Source organism: Bombina bombina, chromosome 3 (genome assembly GCF_027579735.1).
Source record: "Bombina bombina isolate aBomBom1 chromosome 3, aBomBom1.pri, whole genome shotgun sequence".
Lineage (NCBI taxonomy): Eukaryota > Metazoa > Chordata > Amphibia > Anura > Bombinatoridae > Bombina > Bombina bombina.
Window position 1 is genome coordinate 66,798,604 of NC_069501.1, and position 20,900 is coordinate 66,819,503.

At 43.1% G+C, this 20,900-nt stretch overlaps 1 protein-coding gene across 1 annotated transcript in view; it reads left to right on the forward strand.

Annotated features, from left to right (window-relative positions):
* LOC128652871 (beta-1,4-galactosyltransferase 3) overlaps positions 1–20,900 on the forward strand; it is a 290,331-nt gene that overhangs the window by 192,815 nt on the left and 76,616 nt on the right. The window lies entirely within an intron of this gene.

Genomic DNA, 20,900 nt, shown 5'->3' on the forward strand with positions numbered 1-20,900 from the left:
AAAATGGCCGCCAAGCTCTGCCCGCCTATTGCGTGTATATTTTGGTATTTTGCATTTCTCTAATCACGATCGACTAAGTTTTCCTTTTTTGCTGATTTGTGCAGTTTGAAATAGCGCACTGAAAAATATTAAACTGCTTAACTGTCATACAAGAAAAGAAAGCTGTGGGCGGAGTTTGGGGGCCATATTCGGTTGCGAACAAACTATGAGTATTTAAAAGTTTCATGTTCTTCTTACAAGCTTATAGATGTGAAACCCGTTGCAAGATGCTTGTCTGGTATGTAACAATTAAGTGATAAGTATTTGGTCTACTTTAATCTACTATCCAAACTTTTTTCTCTTTTTTTTTTTTTAAATTATATTCTTATCCACAATCCGTTTTATTTTTTTATCTTCACTTTTTTCCTGAACAAAAATCCAAGGCACATGCTTCATCAATTTTATTTATTTTAATCTTTCTGTGGTGGCATCAGTATGAAGAATTTAAACATCTCTTCTGATCAGTGTATTGCAATTTACTAGAAGAAAAAGAGAAGGGGCACTTCATAGTGTATTTCGTATATCATAAAATATGAATAAAGATAAGGAATGCAAACACAAGGTTGATGGCACCCATCCTAGGAACAGGGTGCAAAAAGGCAGGCTAAAACTTACCAGCGGTTAGCTCACTGGTCTCGGTCACTCCGTCTGCTGATCTTTGGCTTGTGCTCTTGTCCGAACAGCTCACCACATCAGCCACTGTAGTCGGATGTATCCGGAAACCGCTTTGTAGGGAGCCGGTTTATGCAGTGTAGGACTGCTGATTATCCCAAAGGTTTAGGTAAAAATATACTAACGGACAATTTCCTTGGGATAAAAACAATTTTATTTAAAACATCTTGAATTTAAAAAAGCTTCAACGCGTTTCTCAACTGCTCTAAGGTCGTTTCTTCAGGCAGGTGAATAAAAACGAATGTAAAACAACTCGTTAGCAGTCCTTAAATAAATCTAAGTGTTCTTTAGCTGGAAATTGCTCTGTTTTGAAAATGACCAATCATGAACATTTTGACCAGATGGTAATCACAAAATTTTCAGCGAAAAAACTAAATTAGTATTGTCACATTGTAATTCGAGTCTAAACAGAGTATTCACTCTATTGTTATATATGCAGGAAAAAAAACTATCTTTCCTTCTTAATACAGGGAGAGTCCACAGCTGCATTCATTACTTGTGGGAAATACTGAACCTGGCCACCAGGAGGAGGCAAAGACACCCCAGCCAAAGGCTTAAATACCTCACCCACTTCCCTTATCCCCCAGTCATTCTTTGCCTTTCGTCACAGGAGGTTGGCAGATAAATGTCAGAAGATTTCGGAGTAGTTCCTTACGAAGGGTATCTACCCTTTGAGATGGGATGGGAGTTTTAAGTAGTCTTGTCAGCCTCTCAATGAGAGCATTGATGAAAGTTAGAGTCTGGAGATGCATGGAGAGTCTTTCATATGAACAGCTCCTAAGCAATCGGCTTTGACGAGTTAAGCTGCCTGCTTTTCTTCACTCAAGTCCATGTCAGAAGCAACGCTACAGTCTGTCAAACTTGAAGAACCCTGTTTTCTGTTCCACGACATAGATTCCGGTAAGATCGTTTCATTTTTTTTTATACATATGTTAATGATAGAAGACAGGGTCACAGTGAGAATCCTTTTATCTTTATGGAATCATGTGTTAATATCCCCTGAGGGGGATTATTGAACAGTGGGGTTTTTAATCATATTTGTTATGTGATTTCGGCTGCTTTATGTGTAGGAGACATTTGGGCTTATAGGCTGATACGGAACGTACAGGTTATTTTTTATTTTATTATTCCTATTTGTGAGCTGGGCAGTTTTCTTAAGCTGGCGCGCTTTTCCTTAGCAGGGGGGTCCTGCATGACACACCATGTAACCAGGAGTGGTCACGTTTTTCCATTTCCTATTCCTGAGTGTGCGAGGAGCGAGTTTCTCTATCTGTCTGGGTCATAGGAGGTGGTGAGTGCCCCAGCCATTGGGGATATAAGGTGCCAGTTGTTTTTTCTATAATGTAAATTAGACAAGTTATGGAGGATTCTGATAATTTAGAGGGAGATCCCTCTAATACAGAATTTGATACCTGTGTATATTGTGAGGAGGCCTGGGTAGTCCAGCCTTCTCAATTATGTTCTGTATGCCGCATCAGGGTGTTCTCATCAACCAATGTTGAGATGTTAGAGACCACTAAGCAGTCCGCCTCTGTGGATTCCTCGTCTCGTGAGGTGTGTTCCCTAGAATCTTCTGTTCCTACACATGCAGTTTCCACGGGTACCGCTGCTCCTTCGCCTGAAGGGGGCTTTTTTCCACCAGAGGTTACTGCGCAGTTCCGCATGGCCGTCTCGACGGCTTTAGCGATTTTGTCTCTTCCTGCTACGTGCAAACGAAGGGTTAATCCATGCACTCCTTCCCAGGGACCGTTGTGTAAATTGACGATTGTATCCAATCAGTCATCTGGGGATGCGGTTCCCTCTGAGGCTTTAGAGGTAGGACCTCCAGGGTCGAGTTTGCTGATTTGATTCCTCTGACTGAAGAGGATTTAGCATTTAGATTTAGAATGGCACGCCTGCGCTTGCTTCTGAGAGAAGTTTTGGCGATGTTGGAGATTCCTAGTACTGATCCGTCAGTTGAATCTCAGTCTTCTAAATCAGATAGATCTGGATTAGACGAGTGGAGCAGGATGGAGATCCTATTCTTCTTGTCTACTTGCCTTCTCTTTGGATGTCAGGCTCTGTCATCTGCCTGTAGGAACTATCCGATCCATTTGATAAAGGTGCTGGTTGGCACCGAAACGTCAAGGGACTATTTTAACCTTTAAAGATTCTAAAATAAAAACTAAGTTTTATTTTTATCCAGTAAGTGCTATCTCTTATTATGTGACTATATATATATATATATATATATATATATATATATATATATATATATATATATATATATATATATATATATATATATATATATATATATAATTATAATATTATTATTATTATTTTTTATTATTTCAGAATCCCAGTTCTGAGCTCTATAGGGGGGTTTGTGTCGTATAACAGACAGGACCTGTTTTTGCACATTCCTTCTTGGCTATCACTTTTGTGCGCTTGCCTATTTTCTTTTTCTATTCCGTGTCAGGATAGTTTTTCTCCAACATAGGTGTGTCCGGTCCACGGCGTCATCCTTACTTGTGGGATATTCTCTTCCCCAACAGGAAATGGCAAAGAGCCCAGCAAAGCTGGTCACATGATCCCTCCTAGGCTCCGCCTACCCCAGTCATTCTCTTTGCCGTTGTACAGGCAACATCTCCACGGAGATGGCTTAGAGTTTTTTAGTGTTTAACTGTAGTTTTTATTATTCAATCAAGAGTTTGTTATTTTGAAATAGTGCTGGTATGTACTATTTACTCAGAAACAGAAAAGAGATGAAGATTTCTGTTTGTATGAGGAAAATGATTTTAGCAACCGTCACTAAAATCCATGGCTGTTCCACACAGGACTGTTGAGAGCAATTAACTTCAGTTGGGGGAACAGTGAGCAGTCTCTTGCTGCTTGAGGTATGACACATTCTAACAAGACGATGTAATGCTGGAAGCTGTCATTTTCCCTCTGGGATCCGGTAAGCCATGTTTATTACGATTGTAAATAAGGGCTTCAAAAAGGGCTTATTAAGACTGTAGACTTTTTTTGGGCTAAATCGATTGATTATTAACACATATTTAGCCTTGAGGAATCATTTTATCTGGGTATTTTGATATAATATCATCGGCAGGCACTGTTTTAGACACCTTATTCTTTAGGGGCTTTCCCAAAGCATAGGCAGAGCCTCATTTTCGCGCCGGTGTTGCGCACTTGTTTTTGAGAGGCATGGCATGCAGTCGCATGTGAGAGGAGCTCTGATACTTAGAAAAGACTTTCTGAAGGCGTCATTTGGTATCGTATTCCCCTTGGGGCTTGGTTGGGTCTCAGCAAAGCAGATACCAGGGACTGTAAAGGGGTTAAAGTTCAAAACGGCTCCGGTTCCGTTATTTTAAGGGTTAAAGCTTCCAAATTTGGTGTGCAATACTTTTAAGGCTTTAAGACACTGTGGTGAAAATTTGGTAAATTTTGAACAATTCCTTCATGTTTTTTCGCATTTGCAGTAATAAAGTGTGTTCAGTTTAAAATTTAAAGTGACAGTAACGGTTTTATTTTAAAACGGTTTTTGTACTTGTTATCAAGTTTATGCCTGTTTAACATGTCTGAACTACCAGATAGACTGTGTTCTGAATGTGGGGAAGCCAGAATTCCTATTCATTTAAATAAATGTGATTTATGTGACAATGACAATGATGCCCAAGATGATTCCTCAAGTGAGGGGAGTAAGCATGGTACTGCATCATTCCCTCCTTCGTCTACACGAGTCTTGCCCACTCAGGAGGCCCCTAGTACATCTAGCGCGCCAATACTCCTTACTATGCAACAATTAACGGCTGTAATGGATAATTCTGTCAAAAACATTTTAGCCAAAATGAACACTTATCAGCGTAAGCGCGACTGCTCTGTTTTAGATACTGAAGAGCATGACGACGCTGATATTAATATTTCTGAAGGGCCCCTAACTCAGTCTGATGGGGCCAGGGAGGTTTTGTCTGAGGGAGAAATTACTGATTCAGGGAACATTTCTCAACAAGCTGAACCTGATGTGATTGCATTTAAATTTAAGTTGGAACATCTCCGCATTCTGCTTAAGGAGGTATTATCCACTCTGGATGATTGTGACAAGTTGGTCATCCCAGAGAAACTATGTAAAATGGACAAGTTCCTAGAGGTGCCGGGGCTCCCAGAAGCTTTTCCTATACCCAAGCGGGTGGCGGACATTGTTAATAAAGAATGGGAAAGGCCCGGTATTCCTTTCGTCCCTCCCCCCATATTTAAAAAATTGTTTCCTATGGTCGACCCCAGAAAGGACTTATGGCAGACAGTCCCCAAGGTCGAGGGAGCGGTTTCCACTTTAAACAAACGCACCACTATACCCATAGAGGATAGTTGTGCTTTCAAAGATCCTATGGATAAAAAATTAGAAGGTTTGCTTAAAAAGATGTTTGTTCAGCAGGGTTACCTTCTACAACCAATTTCATGCATTGTCCCTGTCGCTACAGCCGCATGTTTCTGGTTCGATGAGCTGATAAAGGCGGTCGACAGTGATTCTCCTCCTTATGAGGAGATTATGGACAGAATCAATGCTCTCAAATTGGCTAATTCTTTCACCCTAGACGCCACTTTGCAATTGGCTAGGTTAGCGGCTAAGAATTCTGGGTTTGCTATTGTGGTGCGCAGAGCGCTTTGGTTGAAATCTTGGTCGGCTGATGCGTCTTCCAAGAACAAGCTACTTAACATTCCTTTCAAGGGGAAAACGCTGTTTGGCCCTGACTTGAAAGAGATTATCTCGGATATCACTGGGGGTAAGGGCCACGCCCTTCCTCAGGATCGGCCTTTCAAGGCAAAAAATAAACCTAATTTTCGTCCCTTTCGTAGAAACGGACCAGCCCAAAGTGCTACGTCCTCTAAGCAAGAGGGTAATACTTCTCAAGCCAAGCCAGCTTGGAGACCAATGCAAGGCTGGAACAAGGGAAAGCAGGCCAAGAAACCTGCCACTGCTACCAAGACAGCATGAAATGTTGGCCCCCGATCCGGGACCGGATCTGGTGGGGGGCAGACTCTCTCTCTTCGCTCAGGCTTGGGCAAGAGATGTTCTGGATCCTTGGGCGCTAGAAATAGTCTCCCAAGGTTATCTTCTGGAATTCAAGGGACTTCCCCCAAGGGGGAGGTTCCACAGGTCTCAGTTGTCTTCAGACCACATAAAAAGACAGGCATTCTTACATTGTGTAGAAGACCTGTTAAAAATGGGAGTGATTCATCCCGTTCCATTAAGAGAACAAGGGATGGGGTTCTACTCCAATCTGTTTATAGTTCCCAAAAAAGAGGGAACGTTCAGACCAATCTTAGATCTCAAGATCTTAAACAAGTTTCTCAAGGTTCCATCGTTCAAGATGGAAACCATTCGAACTATTCTTCCTTCCATCCAGGAAGGTCAATTCATGACCACGGTGGATTTAAAGGATGCGTATCTACATATTCCTATCCACAAGGAACATCATCGGTTCCTGAGGTTCGCATTCCTGGACAAACATTACCAGTTCGTGGCGCTTCCTTTCGGATTAGCCACTGCTCCAAGGATTTTCACAAAGGTACTAGGGTCCCTTCTAGCTGTGCTAAGACCAAGGGGCATTGCTGTAGTACCTTACTTGGACGACATTCTGATTCAAGCGTCGTCCCTTCCTCAAGCAAAGGCTCACACGGACATTGTCCTGGCCTTTCTCAGATCTCACGGATGGAAAGTGAACGTGGAATAGAGTTCTCTATCTCCGTCAACAAGGGTTCCCTTCTTGGGAACAATAATAGACTCCTTAGAAATGAGGATTTTTCTGACAGAGGCCAGAAAAACAAAACTTCTAGACTCTTGTCGGATACTCCATTCCGTTCCTCTTCCTTCCATAGCTCAGTGCATGGAAGTGATCGGGTTGATGGTAGCGGCAATGGACATAGTTCCTTTTGCACGCATTCATCTAAGACCATTACAACTGTGCATGCTCAGTCAGTGGAATGGGGACTATACAGACTTGTCTCCGAAGATACAAGTAAATCAGAGGACCAGAGACTCACTCCGTTGGTGGCTGTCCCTGGACAACCTGTCACGAGGGATGACTTTCCGCAGACCAGAGTGGGTCATTGTCACGACCGACGCCAGTCTGATGGGCTGGGGCGCGGTCTGGGGATCCCTGAAAGCTCAGGGTCTTTGGTCTCGGGAAGAATCTCTTCTACCGATAAATATTCTGGAACTGAGAGCGATATTCAATGCTCTCAAGGCTTGGCCTCAGCTAGCGAGGGCCAAGTTCATACGGTTTCAATCAGACAACATGACAACTGTTGCGTACATCAACCATCAGGGGGGAACAAGGAGTTCCCTGGCGATGGAAGAAGTGACCAAAATCATTCTATGGGCAGAGTCTCACTCCTGCCACCTGTCTGCTATCCACATCCCAGGAGTGGAAAATTGGGAAGCGGATTTTCTGAGTCGTCAGACATTGCATCCGGGGGAGTGGGAACTCCATCCGGAAATCTTTGCCCAAGTCACTCAGCTGTGGGGCATTCCAGACATGGATCTGATGGCCTCTCGTCAGAACTTCAAAGTTCCTTGCTACGGGTCCAGATCCAGGGATCCCAAGGCGGCTCTAGTGGATGCACTAGTAGCACCTTGGACCTTCAAACTAGCTTATGTGTTCCCGCCGTTTCCTCTCATCCCCAGGCTGGTAGCCAGGATCAATCAGGAGAGGGCGTCGGTGATCTTGATAGCTCCTGCGTGGCCACGCAGGACTTGGTACGCAGATCTGGTGAATATGTCATCGGCTCCTCCTTGGAAGCTACCTTTGAGACGAGACCTTCTTGTTCAGGGTCCGTTCGAACATCCGAATCTGGTTTCACTCCAGCTGACTGCTTGGAGATTGAACGCTTGATCTTATCGAAGCGAGGATTCTCAGATTCTGTTATCGATACTCTTGTTCAGGCCAGAAAGCCTGTAACTAGAAAGATTTACCACAAAATTTGGAAAAAATATATCTGTTGGTGTGAATCTAAAGGATTCCCTTGGGACAAGGTTAAGATTCCTAGGATTCTATCCTTCCTTCAAGAAGGATTGGAAAAAGGATTATCTGCAAGTTCCCTGAAGGGACAGATTTCTGCCTTGTCTGTGTTACTTCACAAAAAGCTGGCCGCTGTGCCAGATGTTCAAGCCTTTGTTCAGGCTCTGGTTAGAATTAAGCCTGTTTACAAACCTTTGACTCCTCCTTGGAGTCTCAATTTAGTTCTTTCAGTTCTTCAGGGGGTTCCGTTTGAACCCTTGCATTCCGTTGATATTAAGTTATTATCTTGGAAAGTTTTGTTTTTAGTTGCAATTTCTTCTGCTAGAAAAGTTTCAGAATTATCTGCTCTGCAGTGTTCTCCTCCTTATCTGGTGTTCCATGCAGATAAGGTGGTTTTACGTACTAAACCTGGTTTTCTTCCAAAAGTTGTTTCTAACAAAAACATTAACCAGGAGATTATCGTACCTTCTCTGTGTCCGAAACCAGTTTCAAAGAAGGAACGTTTGTTGCACAATTTGGATGTTGTTCGCGCTCTAAAATTCTATTTAGATGCTACAAAGGATTTTAGACAAACATCTTCCTTGTTTGTTGTTTATTCCGGTAAAAGGAGAGGTCAAAAAGCAACTTCTACCTCTCTCTCTTTTTGGATTAAAAGCATCATCAGATTGGCTTACGAGACTGCCGGACGGCAGCCTCCCGAAAGAATCACAGCTCATTCCACTAGGGCTGTGGCTTCCACATGGGCCTTCAAGAACGAGGCTTCTGTTGATCAGATATGTAGGGCAGCGACTTGGTCTTCACTGCACACTTTTACCAAATTTTACAAGTTTGATACTTTTGCTTCTTCTGAGGCTATTTTTGGGAGAAAGGTTTTGCAAGCCGTGGTGCCTTCCATTTAGGTGACCTGATTTGCTCCCTCCCTTCATCCGTGTCCTAAAGCTTTGGTATTGGTTCCCACAAGTAAGGATGACGCCGTGGACCGGACACACCTATGTTGGAGAAAACAGAATTTATGTTTACCTGATAAATTACTTTCTCCAACGGTGTGTCCGGTCCACGGCCCGCCCTGGTTTTTTTAATCAGGTCTGATAATTTATTTTCTTTAACTACAGTCACCACGGTACCATATGGTTTCTCCTATGCAAATATTCCTCCTTAACGTCGGTCGAATGACTGGGGTAGGCGGAGCCTAGGAGGGATCATGTGACCAGCTTTGCTGGGCTCTTTGCCATTTCCTGTTGGGGAAGAGAATATCCCACAAGTAAGGATGACGCCGTGGACCGGACACACCGTTGGAGAAAGTAATTTATCAGGTAAACATAAATTCTGTTTTCGTTTAGAGCTCTTCATTGTTGTAGAAACTCTTTTTAGGAAGACGTTTTGCCATATGGGATATTAGATACTGACGACTTCGTATGTTGCGATGTCTGGAGACTTCCGGTGGAAGCATCTCAGTCTCAGTTCGAGGTGATGGTTCCCTCTATATTTTTCGAGACAGATTTAAGCCATGGAGCTTATACTTCTTTATTTGGATTATTCTCAGTCTTCTAGCATAAACTGGAATTTCAGAATTTTCTGTTTAGTCCTTGAGTTGCTCTGGCAGATATGTTGGTTAAGTCTACTCTTTCCTTTGACTCGAGAGAAGGAGTAATTTCTAGCTATTCTGGTCCAGGCAGAGCAGGTCCATGTATCCTAGATAACAGGGAGGACCTGGTTTAGGTATTATCTTAGATGGGCGCTTGATTCTGGATCATATCGGATCCAGTGGTCCTAGAGACCAGAGCTAGGCTTCACATCCTGCCATTCTGAGCAGTTTGTCTTCTCTGGATTTTGTCTTTTGGCAGAGAGAGGGAAGCCTTTTTTAAGGTGACTTTTGTAGTCATTGTCCTGGTACCTGGCGCAGTGTGAGAATATTTTCATTCCACTATTGTTTCAGGGTCCAATATAGAGAGGGGTCTCCTGTCCTATTTGGGTTCTACGGTACTTAAGCAGAGCTTATTATGTCTCCTTCTTGAGGGAGAATATGAAGGTCCCTCTACCTTTTTGTTCGGGAACTCTGCAGGATCACGGTCGAGAAGGAAATCTTTCCTTTTTCATTATTTTTGGGTAAAATCCGGTTCTTATGAACTGTCTCTTCCAGTAAACTTTGTTTCTGATCCTAGGTTTTTTTTGGGATCTGGGGTTTAATTTGGCAGTATCCTGATTCCAGATTTAGCAGTAGCTCCCTGGTCTTGGCGATTTTGGTTTACTTACCATCGTCTGTTAGAAGACATTTTAGGGAGTTTCCTCTGTCTTCTCCGATCCTCAGAGATGGATCTAGATCAGAGTTCTCTGGTGTAGGCACCAGAGTGGATCCCTGGATGCTAAATTGGGTTTTTGCTGGGGCCCTTCTTGGGTTCTTTCCTCTGACAGGTCTTATCTCAGCAGAGACCGAGACATCGGCAGGGCACTGTTTGAATCTGTCTTATCAGGTTTATCTGGAATACCGGTTGGGAGAATCGCTTTCCTGTGTTCTGGAATGCTCTGTTGTGGCTTAGTGGTTAGCTCACTGGGCTTGCAAGCAGAAGGTCCAGGGTTCAAATCCACCTTCTGGTGCTAGTTGTTCACTTTTATCCAGATCTCCCTGTCCTGAGAGACATTTCTCTTAGCTCTCTCGGGGCGGTTTTGACTTAAGTCATTAGCCTGTCAGTTTGAGGAGAGCGTGTCCTATGAGGGACCGGGGATTCAGGAGATTCCCTCCCAATTATTCTTATAGCTCCACAGGCAAGCTTTTTGCTATGAGGGTTTGGTCTTCTGGGTTCGTCCCAGCATATGGATTCCAGTCAACTTTCCTTCTTTCAGTGGCTTAGAACTCTTTCTGAGAAAGAGAGATTATCCTGTGTAGAGGGTAGTATCTCGAGTTTGGTGGTGGGCGGAGGCCCACTACTGCTCTTTAGCGATCCACTCTCGGAGTGTGATCTTCAGGGACGGATGTTCCCTACAATCATTCCCTTGATCTGGGGATAAGATCTCTATACAAAGGTTTTCGGATGTTTGTATCTGTATGGGGACGCCGATCGAGAACCTCAGGATGTCCGTACCTATCCTAGGTTACCCAAATAATGGGGCGGGGTTCAGGGATCCTCAGGCAGAGCTAATGGATCTTAGGAACCTTTTTCTTCTGCCATATCACTCTTTTTCGAGTGATGGCTCTATCCTAGCAGGAGCAGGCGTCAGTGAGACTGATTGCTCCGTTTGGGTCCACAAGATCGTAATCGCAGTTTAGGAGGCTTCACATTCATGGGGGTTACCTTGTTGCAGGGATCTGCTGCTTCAAGGCCCCTTTACGTCGTTGCATCTTGTTCTTCTGAGGCGGACCTTGAGAGGTCGCTTGGTCTTAGCCGAGAGGGTTTTTTTCTAAGAGGTTACGGTCTTCTCCTTCAGCGCATAGCTGGTTCCTCGTCATCTCTCATAGGTGTGGAGGACCCCCTTTGTCGGGAAGAGCAAGATTAGTCCTGGCACTCTATCTGACCTGCCAGGGTTCCCTTTTTTTCCTCCAGGATGATCTGGAGAAGGACCTCCCTAGCTAGTTACTTGTTGGGACAGTTTCTGGGCCCTATTTGTTCCTTCTGCTCTAGAGGCTCATTCAGCATCCGGGCATTACGTTTTTTTGCTAGGGCTCTGACTGCGTTCAGGCCGGTGAGTCAATCTGATGCTTCTTCTTGGAGCTTAGTTCTTATTTTTAGGGGATTGCCTCAGGCTACTTTTGTACCTGTGCAGGGGGTGGTCTTTAAATTTTATCTTCAATGATCTGCTCCATCTGTAGATTGCTTCTACGTGCATAGTCTCTGTGTGGCAACTTTGCAATACATAATCCTTCTTGGGGTTTCCTCTCTAATAAGGCTGTTCTACAAGCCTAGTTAGGTTTTTTTTCTAGGGTTGTGTCTATTTGGGACTTCAATCAGGACATTGTGGTTTTTTATTTTTTATATGTCCTATTCCTTCTCTAGAAGGAAAAGGTTTTCCCTTTTTAGGGAATCATGCCTTGATGTCTTTTTCAGGCTAGATAAGAATAGACAGTTTTTCTCTTTTGAATATTTGTATCTGGGAAGTACAAGGGTCTGATGGCGTTGTCGACTTCCTTATTTTTAGTTGAGAAGTGTCTTCTGCTTGACATAGGAGACAGCGGAACTTAAGCCTCCTCATAGGTTTATGGCTCAGTTCGAGAGCAGTGACATAATCTTGGGTCTCTGGCATGAGATTTCTATGGATCTGATTGTTAGGCGGCTGTTTGGTCCTCCTTGCATTCTTTTTCCTTTTCTTTTGCTTCTGTTGAAGCAGCTTTCAGCTTTCAGATAGAGCATGCAATTTTAATTAACTCTCTAATTTACTCCTTTCATCAAATTTTCAACATTCTCTTGGTATGTTTATTTGAAAAGCAAGAATGTTAGTTTAGATGCCGTCCCAGTTTTGGTGAACAACCTGGTTTGTCCTTGCTGATTGGACAGCACCAATAAACAAGTGCTGTCTATGGTTCTGAACCCAAAAAATGCTGACTCCTTAGCTTAGATGCCTTCTTTTTCAAATAAAGATAGAAAGAGAACGAAGAAAACTTGATAATAGGAGTAAATTAGAAAGTTGCTTAAAATTGCATGCTCTATGGCAGACAAGGAAACCTAGAATCTCGCTGCAGAGATTATATCTAGCAAAACAATTCGCGGGACTAGCCCTCCCTAACTTATATCTTTACAATCTAGTCTTTCTAGGCCGAATTGCGGCAGACTGGATAGCAGAAGCCGACTATTTTACGGACAATAGATTAGAGAACAGTATAATCTACCCCCTGAAGCCAATATCATTACTTCATACTCCGGCTCATCTTCTCCCCAAACAGGTGAAGACTCATAAAACCATTTACACAATAACACAGGCATGGAAAAAGATTGGAGCATTAATGGGTATAAACACGAATATCCCCAGATACCAAACCTTCCTAGGGAACCCAGAATTTCAAGAGGGCTCCCAAGCTCCTCATTTGAGGAGATGGCAGGAACAGGGGCTTAAATGTACCAGACAGCTCTACCACTTAGACTCAGGAATTATTAAAACCTTCCACGAGCTGAAACTGGAGTTCAATCTTGATAACCAAGACTTCTTTGCCTACCTGCAAGCCAGACATTACACTAGCCAGCTACGAGCCCAATTCAACTGGAATTGGACCTGGGGGAAACTGGAAGCATGGCCAACCCTGATTAAGGCGGGTCAATGTTCGATTTCCCCATGGTATACCTATCTTAACTCGAAGGAAGGTGGTTGTAATGTAGAGAAACTAGCTCAGAAATGGTCAGATCAATTACATACGAACATAGATAAGGAAGTACACATTATGAGATCCTTGACACTCCTCCATAATTCCACTATTTCTGAAACTTGGAGAGAGTCCCACCTAAAGGTTCTATATCAAACATATTACACACCAGACAAAGCCCACAGATGGAACAATAAGGAATTCAATATATGTCCAAAATGTAGTATGCTAGCCGCAGACTTAATACATATGGTATGGTTATGTCCTAAAATCAAACAATTTTGGTACAGATTAGAATTTTGGCTATTAAAAAGGGTGAAAACCGATTTGCTTAAATTTAACCTACTAACCATAATTTTTCTGTCAAAAAATGAGGAAGATTTCAGAGATGCCAAATTAGTGAACCTAGTAATCTTAGCTGCAAGGAACTTGATTTTTAAAAAATGGAAAACTAGACTTATACCCACGACGAATGAAGTAAAGAATTACCTTAAAAAACAATATCGGATCGAACAACTTGCCACAGATCTGAACTCTGAGCAAGAAATTATAGTCTTTTTTAGCAAATGGTCCAAATTCATTAAAAGTTTTTCCCTAGCAGAAGTGGATTATATGATAACTCCATTTCAAAACTCTGAAATAGTACAATTGGGCGCCTGGTAGTGGGGGGTGGGTGCGGGTGGGGGAGGGGGGAGAGAGATGGTTCTTTTCTCCTTCCTTTTTTTTTTTTTTTTTTTTTTTTTCTTCTCTTTTCCCTCTCTTCCTCTTTTTCTTTTTCCTGTTGTTTTATTTACTTTCTCTCTAATATTTAGTTAAAAAAAATCCAACAGTGTTCCATAAAAAATGGATGTAAATAGAAATGATAAATGATACATGGTGGATAGTCCCATTCTTATGAAATCTGTAGTTACAAATAAGGACGATTGGACACACTCATTGCAACGTTAATTTTTTTATTTCTTGTAACTGTTATATAAATCTGTTTTGACTGTTCCATGATTACATTTGTGGCATTGTTGGCACAAAATAAAAAATTTAAAAATTGAAAATTGCATGTTCTATGTAAATCAGGAAAGAAAACAATTGGGTTCAGTGTCCCTTTAAATACCTCCCCCACTTCCTCTTAGACCCAGTCATTCTTTGCTTTTCGTCAAAGGAGGTTGGCAGAGAAGTGTTATAAGATTTCGGAGTAGTCTCTTATGGAGGGTTGTACTCTTCGAGATGGGACTGGAGTTTTAAGTAGTCCTGTCAGCCTCTCAGTAAGAGCATGGATGAAAGTTAGAGTCCGGAGATGCAGGGAGAGTCTTTCTGCAAAACCATCCCGACTTATATTAACAGCTCCATAGGCAATCAGGGCGGAATAATCTTATGTTTATTTTTATGCTGCTTTTATGTGTGAGATGTTATGGGCTCATAGGCTGTTATGGAATATACAGGTTTCACTTTCACTTTGAGAGCCATGCAGCTTACAAGCTTGGCACGCTTTCTCATAGCAGGGACGTTCCTGCATTGTGCACCATGTGATTCATTCCCTTTTTCCTGACCGGGTGTCTATCTAAGAGGAGTCATAAATCTCTGTACTGTCTGGGTCATAGGAGGTGGTGAGTGCCCCAGCCATTGGGGTATAAGAATGCTGTTTTTTTGAATAAAATAAGATGTTTTATTTCTCTAGTACTCCGGTTATTGCACTAGCGATGGAGGATTCTGTTACTTTAGTGGGCACTTCCTCTATTCCTAATGAGTAATTCTGTTTATATGGTGAGGAGGCCTTAGTTCCGCCCTCTCAATTATGTTCCATATGCCTTGATAATGTGATAATATCAAACATGTTTGATACCACGCAACCGTCCACCTCTGAGGAGTTGTCGTCCAGTGAGGTGCGTACCCTACATTCTTATATCTCTACACATGCAGTTTCCCCGTAGTATTGCTGATCCTCCATCTGGAGGGGGCCTTTTTTCACCAGACGTTACTGCGCAGTTCAGACGGCTGTGTCTGCTGCCTTTAATGCTTTACCTCGCCCTGCTAAGCGCAAGCGATAGGTTACATATTACACTTCTTCCCAGAGTACATCAGATAATTTATTGGATTTAACTGAGGGTTATCCAAAGATGAAGTTCTTTCTGAGACTTCAGAGTATGAACATTCTGGGTCGGAGTCTGCTGCCTCTAAACCTCCGGCTGCGGAGGAACCAGACTTTAGTTTAGGAATTTACCCTTTCTTCTAAAGGAAGTTTTTGGCGAATTCAGAGGTTCCAGAGGCCAAATTGCCTGATGAACCTTTAATTCCTAAATTGGATAGAGTTTGAGGACAGGGTGGTATCTTATCCTTCCCTGCTCCTGTTAGATGGCAAACATTATTAAGAATGAATGGGACAGGATTGGATTCCTTTTCCCCCCTCTTCTCCCTTTAACAAATTGTCCCCGGTCCTGGACCCTCAATGGAGTTGTGAGGTCCAGTCCCTAATGGGATGGCGTTATCTTGACCCTTGCTAAACCTACTACTATCCCGCTTGAGGATAGTTCTTCGTTTGAAGAGCCCATGGATAAAAGATGGAAACTCGTTAAGAAAGATGTTTCAAAATACGGGATATTTGTTTCAACCGGCAGCTGTTGCCGCGGTTACTGGAGAAACTACCTTCTGGTGTGACTCCTTATAGGGTTTGATCGGGGTGGAGGATCCCCTCGACGTTACTCAGAAAAGATTTACGGTCTTGGGGGTTGTTAATTCTTTTATCTTTGCTGCTATTAGTCAGTTTATTCGCTTGAATACTATGGCTTCAGCTTTTTCTGTTCAGGCCTGTCGGGATCTGTCTGAAGTCATGGTCTGCGGATATGACTTCTAAGTCTAGACTTCTTCCCTCCCTTTTAAGGGAATTATTTTGTCTGGTCCAGGCCTGGACTCAATTATCTCCACGGTCACAGGTGGCAAGGGTGCCCTCCTACCGCAAGAGTATATGAACTAATCTAGGGGACGATTTTTGTTCTTATAAAGCCCATGTCAGCAGTCCTCTGCTAAGCCAGAGCAAAACAAGAGCTCTTGGAAGCCGGCTCAGTCCTGGAATAAATCTAAGCAGAGCAAAAAGCCCACGGAGTCTACGTTGGCATGAATGGGCGATCCCCGGTCCTCTTCTGGATCGTGTAGGGGGCAGTATGTCGCTCTTTTTAGTTGCTTGGTTCAGGGACATGCGGGATCCATGGGTCCTGGAGGTCATAGCTCAGGGTTACAAGATAAGTTTTAAGTCACAGACACCCAAGGGCAGATTCCTCCTGTCTTACTGACCAGAAAGGAATGAATCCTTTCTGGGGTGTGTACGGGATCTGTCCTCTAGAAATTATTGTCCCGGTGCCTATCGCAGTGAGAGGTTTGGGATACTATTCAAACCTTTTCATGATCCCTAAGAAGGAGGGAACGTTCCGTCCGATTCTGGACCTAAAGTGCTTAAGCAGGTTTTTAAATGTCCCCTCATTTAAGATGGAGACAATAAGGGTAGTTCATGACCACGATGGATCGGATGGATGCTCCCTTCTCGTACCAATCCTCAAGCACCACTTCCAGTTCCTAAGGTTTGCATTCCTGGACCAGCACTTCCAGTTTTTTGCCCTTCTGTTTGGTCTAGCTAAATACATTTTTCGAAGAGTGGACCATTCAGAATATCTCCTCTGTCTTCTTTGATCATATGGAAAGCAGATAATCTAGAGAGAGTTCTCTTGTATCAAGTACCAGGGTAGAATTCTTGGGTACTATAATAGTCTCCATAGACATGAGAATATTTCTAACAGACCAGAGATGTTGAAAGCTAGCTTCAACATGTCTTGCCCTCCAGATCTCCTTAAGGCCATCTGTGGCTCGGTGTATGGAGGTGATTTGTCTCATGGTGTCCAGCTTGGACATAATTTCCTTTGCCAGGTTACACCTCAGACTGTTACAACTGCACATGCTGTACTAGTGGAACGGTGATCATTCGGATCTGTCTCAACAGATTTCTCTGGACAACAAATCTCATTTTGGATCTTCAGGCAATATACAATGCTCTGAAGGCTTTGGCCTCTGCTGGGTTCATCCCAGTTAATCAGATTCCAATCAAACAATATATCCTCAGTGGCTTACATCAACCATCAGGGGGGAATGAGAAGATCCCTAGTTTTGAGGGCAGTATCTCGAATTCTGGTGTGGGGGAGACCCGCATTTGTTCGCTGTCAGCCACATTGCGGGTGTGGACAACTGGGAAGCAGATTTCCTCAGCAGCGAAACCTTTCATCCGGGATAATGGTCTTTCCATCCCGAGTGTTTGCAGAGATTTGCAAGAGGAGGATCTTATGACGTCTCAATACCAAGCTACCCAGATAAGGTTCGAGGTACAGGGATCCTCAGGCGGAGCTAACAGATGCATTAGCGGTGCCTTGGAGGTTCAATCTAATTTATCCTTTACGAACGTTACCACTACATCCTAGTGTAGTGGATTGAGTCAAGCAGGCGTCAGTGATACTGACTGCTCTGTCTTGGCCGTGAAGGATATGGTTCGCGGATCTAGTGGGGATGTCATCATCTCCTCCATGGAAGTTACCTTGTTGCAGGGATCTGCAGACCAAGGTCTCTTTGTTCAACAATGTCTAGATTCTCTGCGGCTGACTGCGTGGTGATTAAATGCTTAGTCCTAGCAAAGAGAGGGTTTCATGAGAGAGCTATTTTTACTCTCATTCAAGCTCGTAATCTGGTTGCTCGTCGCATCTATCATAAGGTGTGGAGGACCTACTTATTCTGTTCTCCAGGATGAACTGGAGAAGGGCTTTTCTGCAAGTCCCCTGAAGGGACAGTTTTCGGCCCTGTCTGTGTTACTGCACAAGAGGTTTGCAGAGCATCCAGATGTGCAGCCATTTGTTAAGGCTCTGCTGCGATCGGACCTGTGTTTAGACCTAATGCTCCTCCTTGGAGTTTAAATCTTGTCCTTAAGGTTTTGCAACTGGCTCTGTTGGAGCCTATGCATGAAGTAGACATTAAATTGTTGTCTTGGAAGGTTCCTTTCTACTGGCTTTTGCTTCTGCGCGCAGAGTATCTGTGATTGCTGCCTTGCAATGCATCCCTCCTTATCTGGCCTTTCATGCCGATAAGGCTGTTCTACGAACCAAGTTAGGTTTTCTTCCTAAGGTTGGGTCAATTCACATTATCAATCAAGAGATTCTGTTTCCTTTCTTATGTCCTAATCCTTCTTCATCGAAGGAACGTTTAACGTATTTCTGTATGTGGTTTGTGCCTTAAAGTTCTATCTTCGGGCCACAAAGGAATTTAGACAAACCTCTTTCTCTGTTTGTCCTCTTTTCTGGGAAGCGTAGGGGTCAGAGGGCCTCCTCGACTTCCTTATATTTTTGTCTGAGGAGTGTCATCCGTTTTAGCATAGAAACGTCGGGACATAAGCCTCCTCTGAGGATTACGGCTCATTCTACGAGAGCAGTGGTTTCCTCTTGAGCCTTCAAAAATGAGGCCTCTATGGATCAGATTTGTAAAGCAGCTACCTGGTTCTCCTTACATACTTTCTCCAAAGTTTTACAAGTTTGATGTTTTTGCTTCTGCTGAAGCAGTCTTCGGGAGAAAGGTTTTGCAGGCTGTGGTGCCCTCAGATTAGGGTCCGCCTCTTTTTTTTTTTTTTCCTCCCATTAGCATTCCATGTACTCTAGAGCTTGGGTATATGTTTCCCACAAGTAAGGAATGCAGCTGTGGACATTTCTCATATTAAGATGGAAAACAAATTATGCTGATAATTTCATTTCCTTCTGTATGGGAAGAGTCCACAGCTCCCGCCTGTGTTCTCCGATGGGCGGCCCTAAGTTTGAAATTTTTTCTTTTGGCAACTTTTTTCACCCTGATATTTCTCCTACTGTTCCTTGTTCCCTCGGCAGAATGACTGGGGTTAAGAGGAAGTGGGGGAGGTATTTAAGCCTTTGGCTGGGGTGTCTTTGCCTTCTCCTTAAACCGCCACCCTCCCGCATCACAAACACTATATTAAACCTATTAACCCCTAATCTGCCGAACATCGCCAACACTATTTAAATATATTAACCCCTAAATTGCCGCTCCCCAACATTGCCGACACTATAATAAACATATTAACCCATAAACCTCCGGCCTCCCACATCGCCGTCACTAAATAAACCTATTAACCCCTAAACCGCGGGCCCCCCACACCGCAAAACACTAAATTAAACTATTAACCCTTAAACCTAACACCCCCTAACTTTAAATTAAAATTACAATATAACTATATTTAAATAAATAAAAAAAATCCTGTTAAATAAAAATAAACCTAAGTTTAAACTATAAATTAACCTAACATAACTACTCTAATAAAATAAAAAACTAGCAATTAAAAAATCTAAATTACAAATTTGAAAAAACCTAACACTACGAAAAAATTTAAAAAATCTAAAATTACAAAAAATAATAAACAAAATTATCAAAAAGAAAAACTATAGGAGGGCGGGACCAGCAGCCGAAACAGCAAGACGTGCCATGCTAGAGCTCCTGATGTCTGCTTACAAAACACTTGGCACGTTAAGATCTTTTATTCCCCAATATTTGACCTTTAACATGTGGTAGAACAAGAGGACATATGATATGGGTCAATAAAGAAGAATAGTTGACAATGCAACAAATACAAAGACCTTCCTGCTTGCTGGGATTGCGGCATGGAGTGAGCCGCCATCTTGAGGATACCTAAGCCCCATCTCTTTACTTAGAGATGCATCTTCTACTGTTTAATTGCCTTATACGCTATACTATGGAAAGGCAAATAGTATCTGCGCTTCACAAATTGGGGCTCTTACTAGACAACTACCGGCAAGCTCTTACTAGCGAGTTGAGAGTCGCCATGAACCCGCAACAGTCTGAGCCGCCGCCGGTGGAAATTGAGGAGGTTGCTGGTTATTATGATTTAAATACGCTGATTCGGAAACTGAATACACATCAGGAGGCAGAGGAGGTATACATCACAGCTATTCAGAAGCCCAGTCCTGAGATGACAGAACGGATACCTCTCTGTGAGCGATACAGCGCTCTGCAGCTTCCCGATATGCACACAGATCCTGAGCAGCATTGCGCAATGCAGCTGAAGACGGCTCAGAGACAGTTGACAGGAACGAGTCAGATCCGTAACCTGAATGCCGCAACTCATGCTCCCATTGCCAACATGGAGTTTGACCTGACAAGAAGCTCAGACCCGGAGGTTCTGCCGAGTAAGTCACTAGAGGCCGAGGCCCAGTTGAAGCTGCTTTCCAAACGGCACTCCCTGCCTGTATTCTCTAAGAGTTATGCCAACTCCACCAGAGAGGGAAGTACTGACAATCGAGCCGGAATCGGGTAAGCACTCTTACTGAAAGGTCCCGGACAGATCAGGTGAGCTGACTTGCGGTCAAATTACTGATCCTTATGGGAAATAGGATAAAGGCCCGCCAACTACAACCCTCCGACTCCTTAATTGATCGTGCCCACACTTGTACAGGCCACTATCTCCTGCAGGGTGCACGCAGACTCCAACTGCGCTCATGTTTAAAGTTCTATTCGGGACTGCTGTAGAAGTGACCATAGACTGATGGACCTTTTAAGTATTAGCATCCAGCAGAACATACCGCTTATTGTATTGTAATGCTGAGTACTCATGTTATTTCTTTTATATGCTCCTTCATGTTACTTTTATCCTGAATTTATGTTATATTCCTAATCTAACATTTACATCTATGATGTACACACCTTATATTGACCTCTCTACCACACTTCAATATTAGCACTAACTGAGACTTGTATGCTACATAGTCTGCCTGTTACTGTTTGGCCTGAAAATCCCTTAATAATGAGTCAGTAAACTATCACCAGAGGGATATCTCTGACAGCAGAATTTTTTTCCT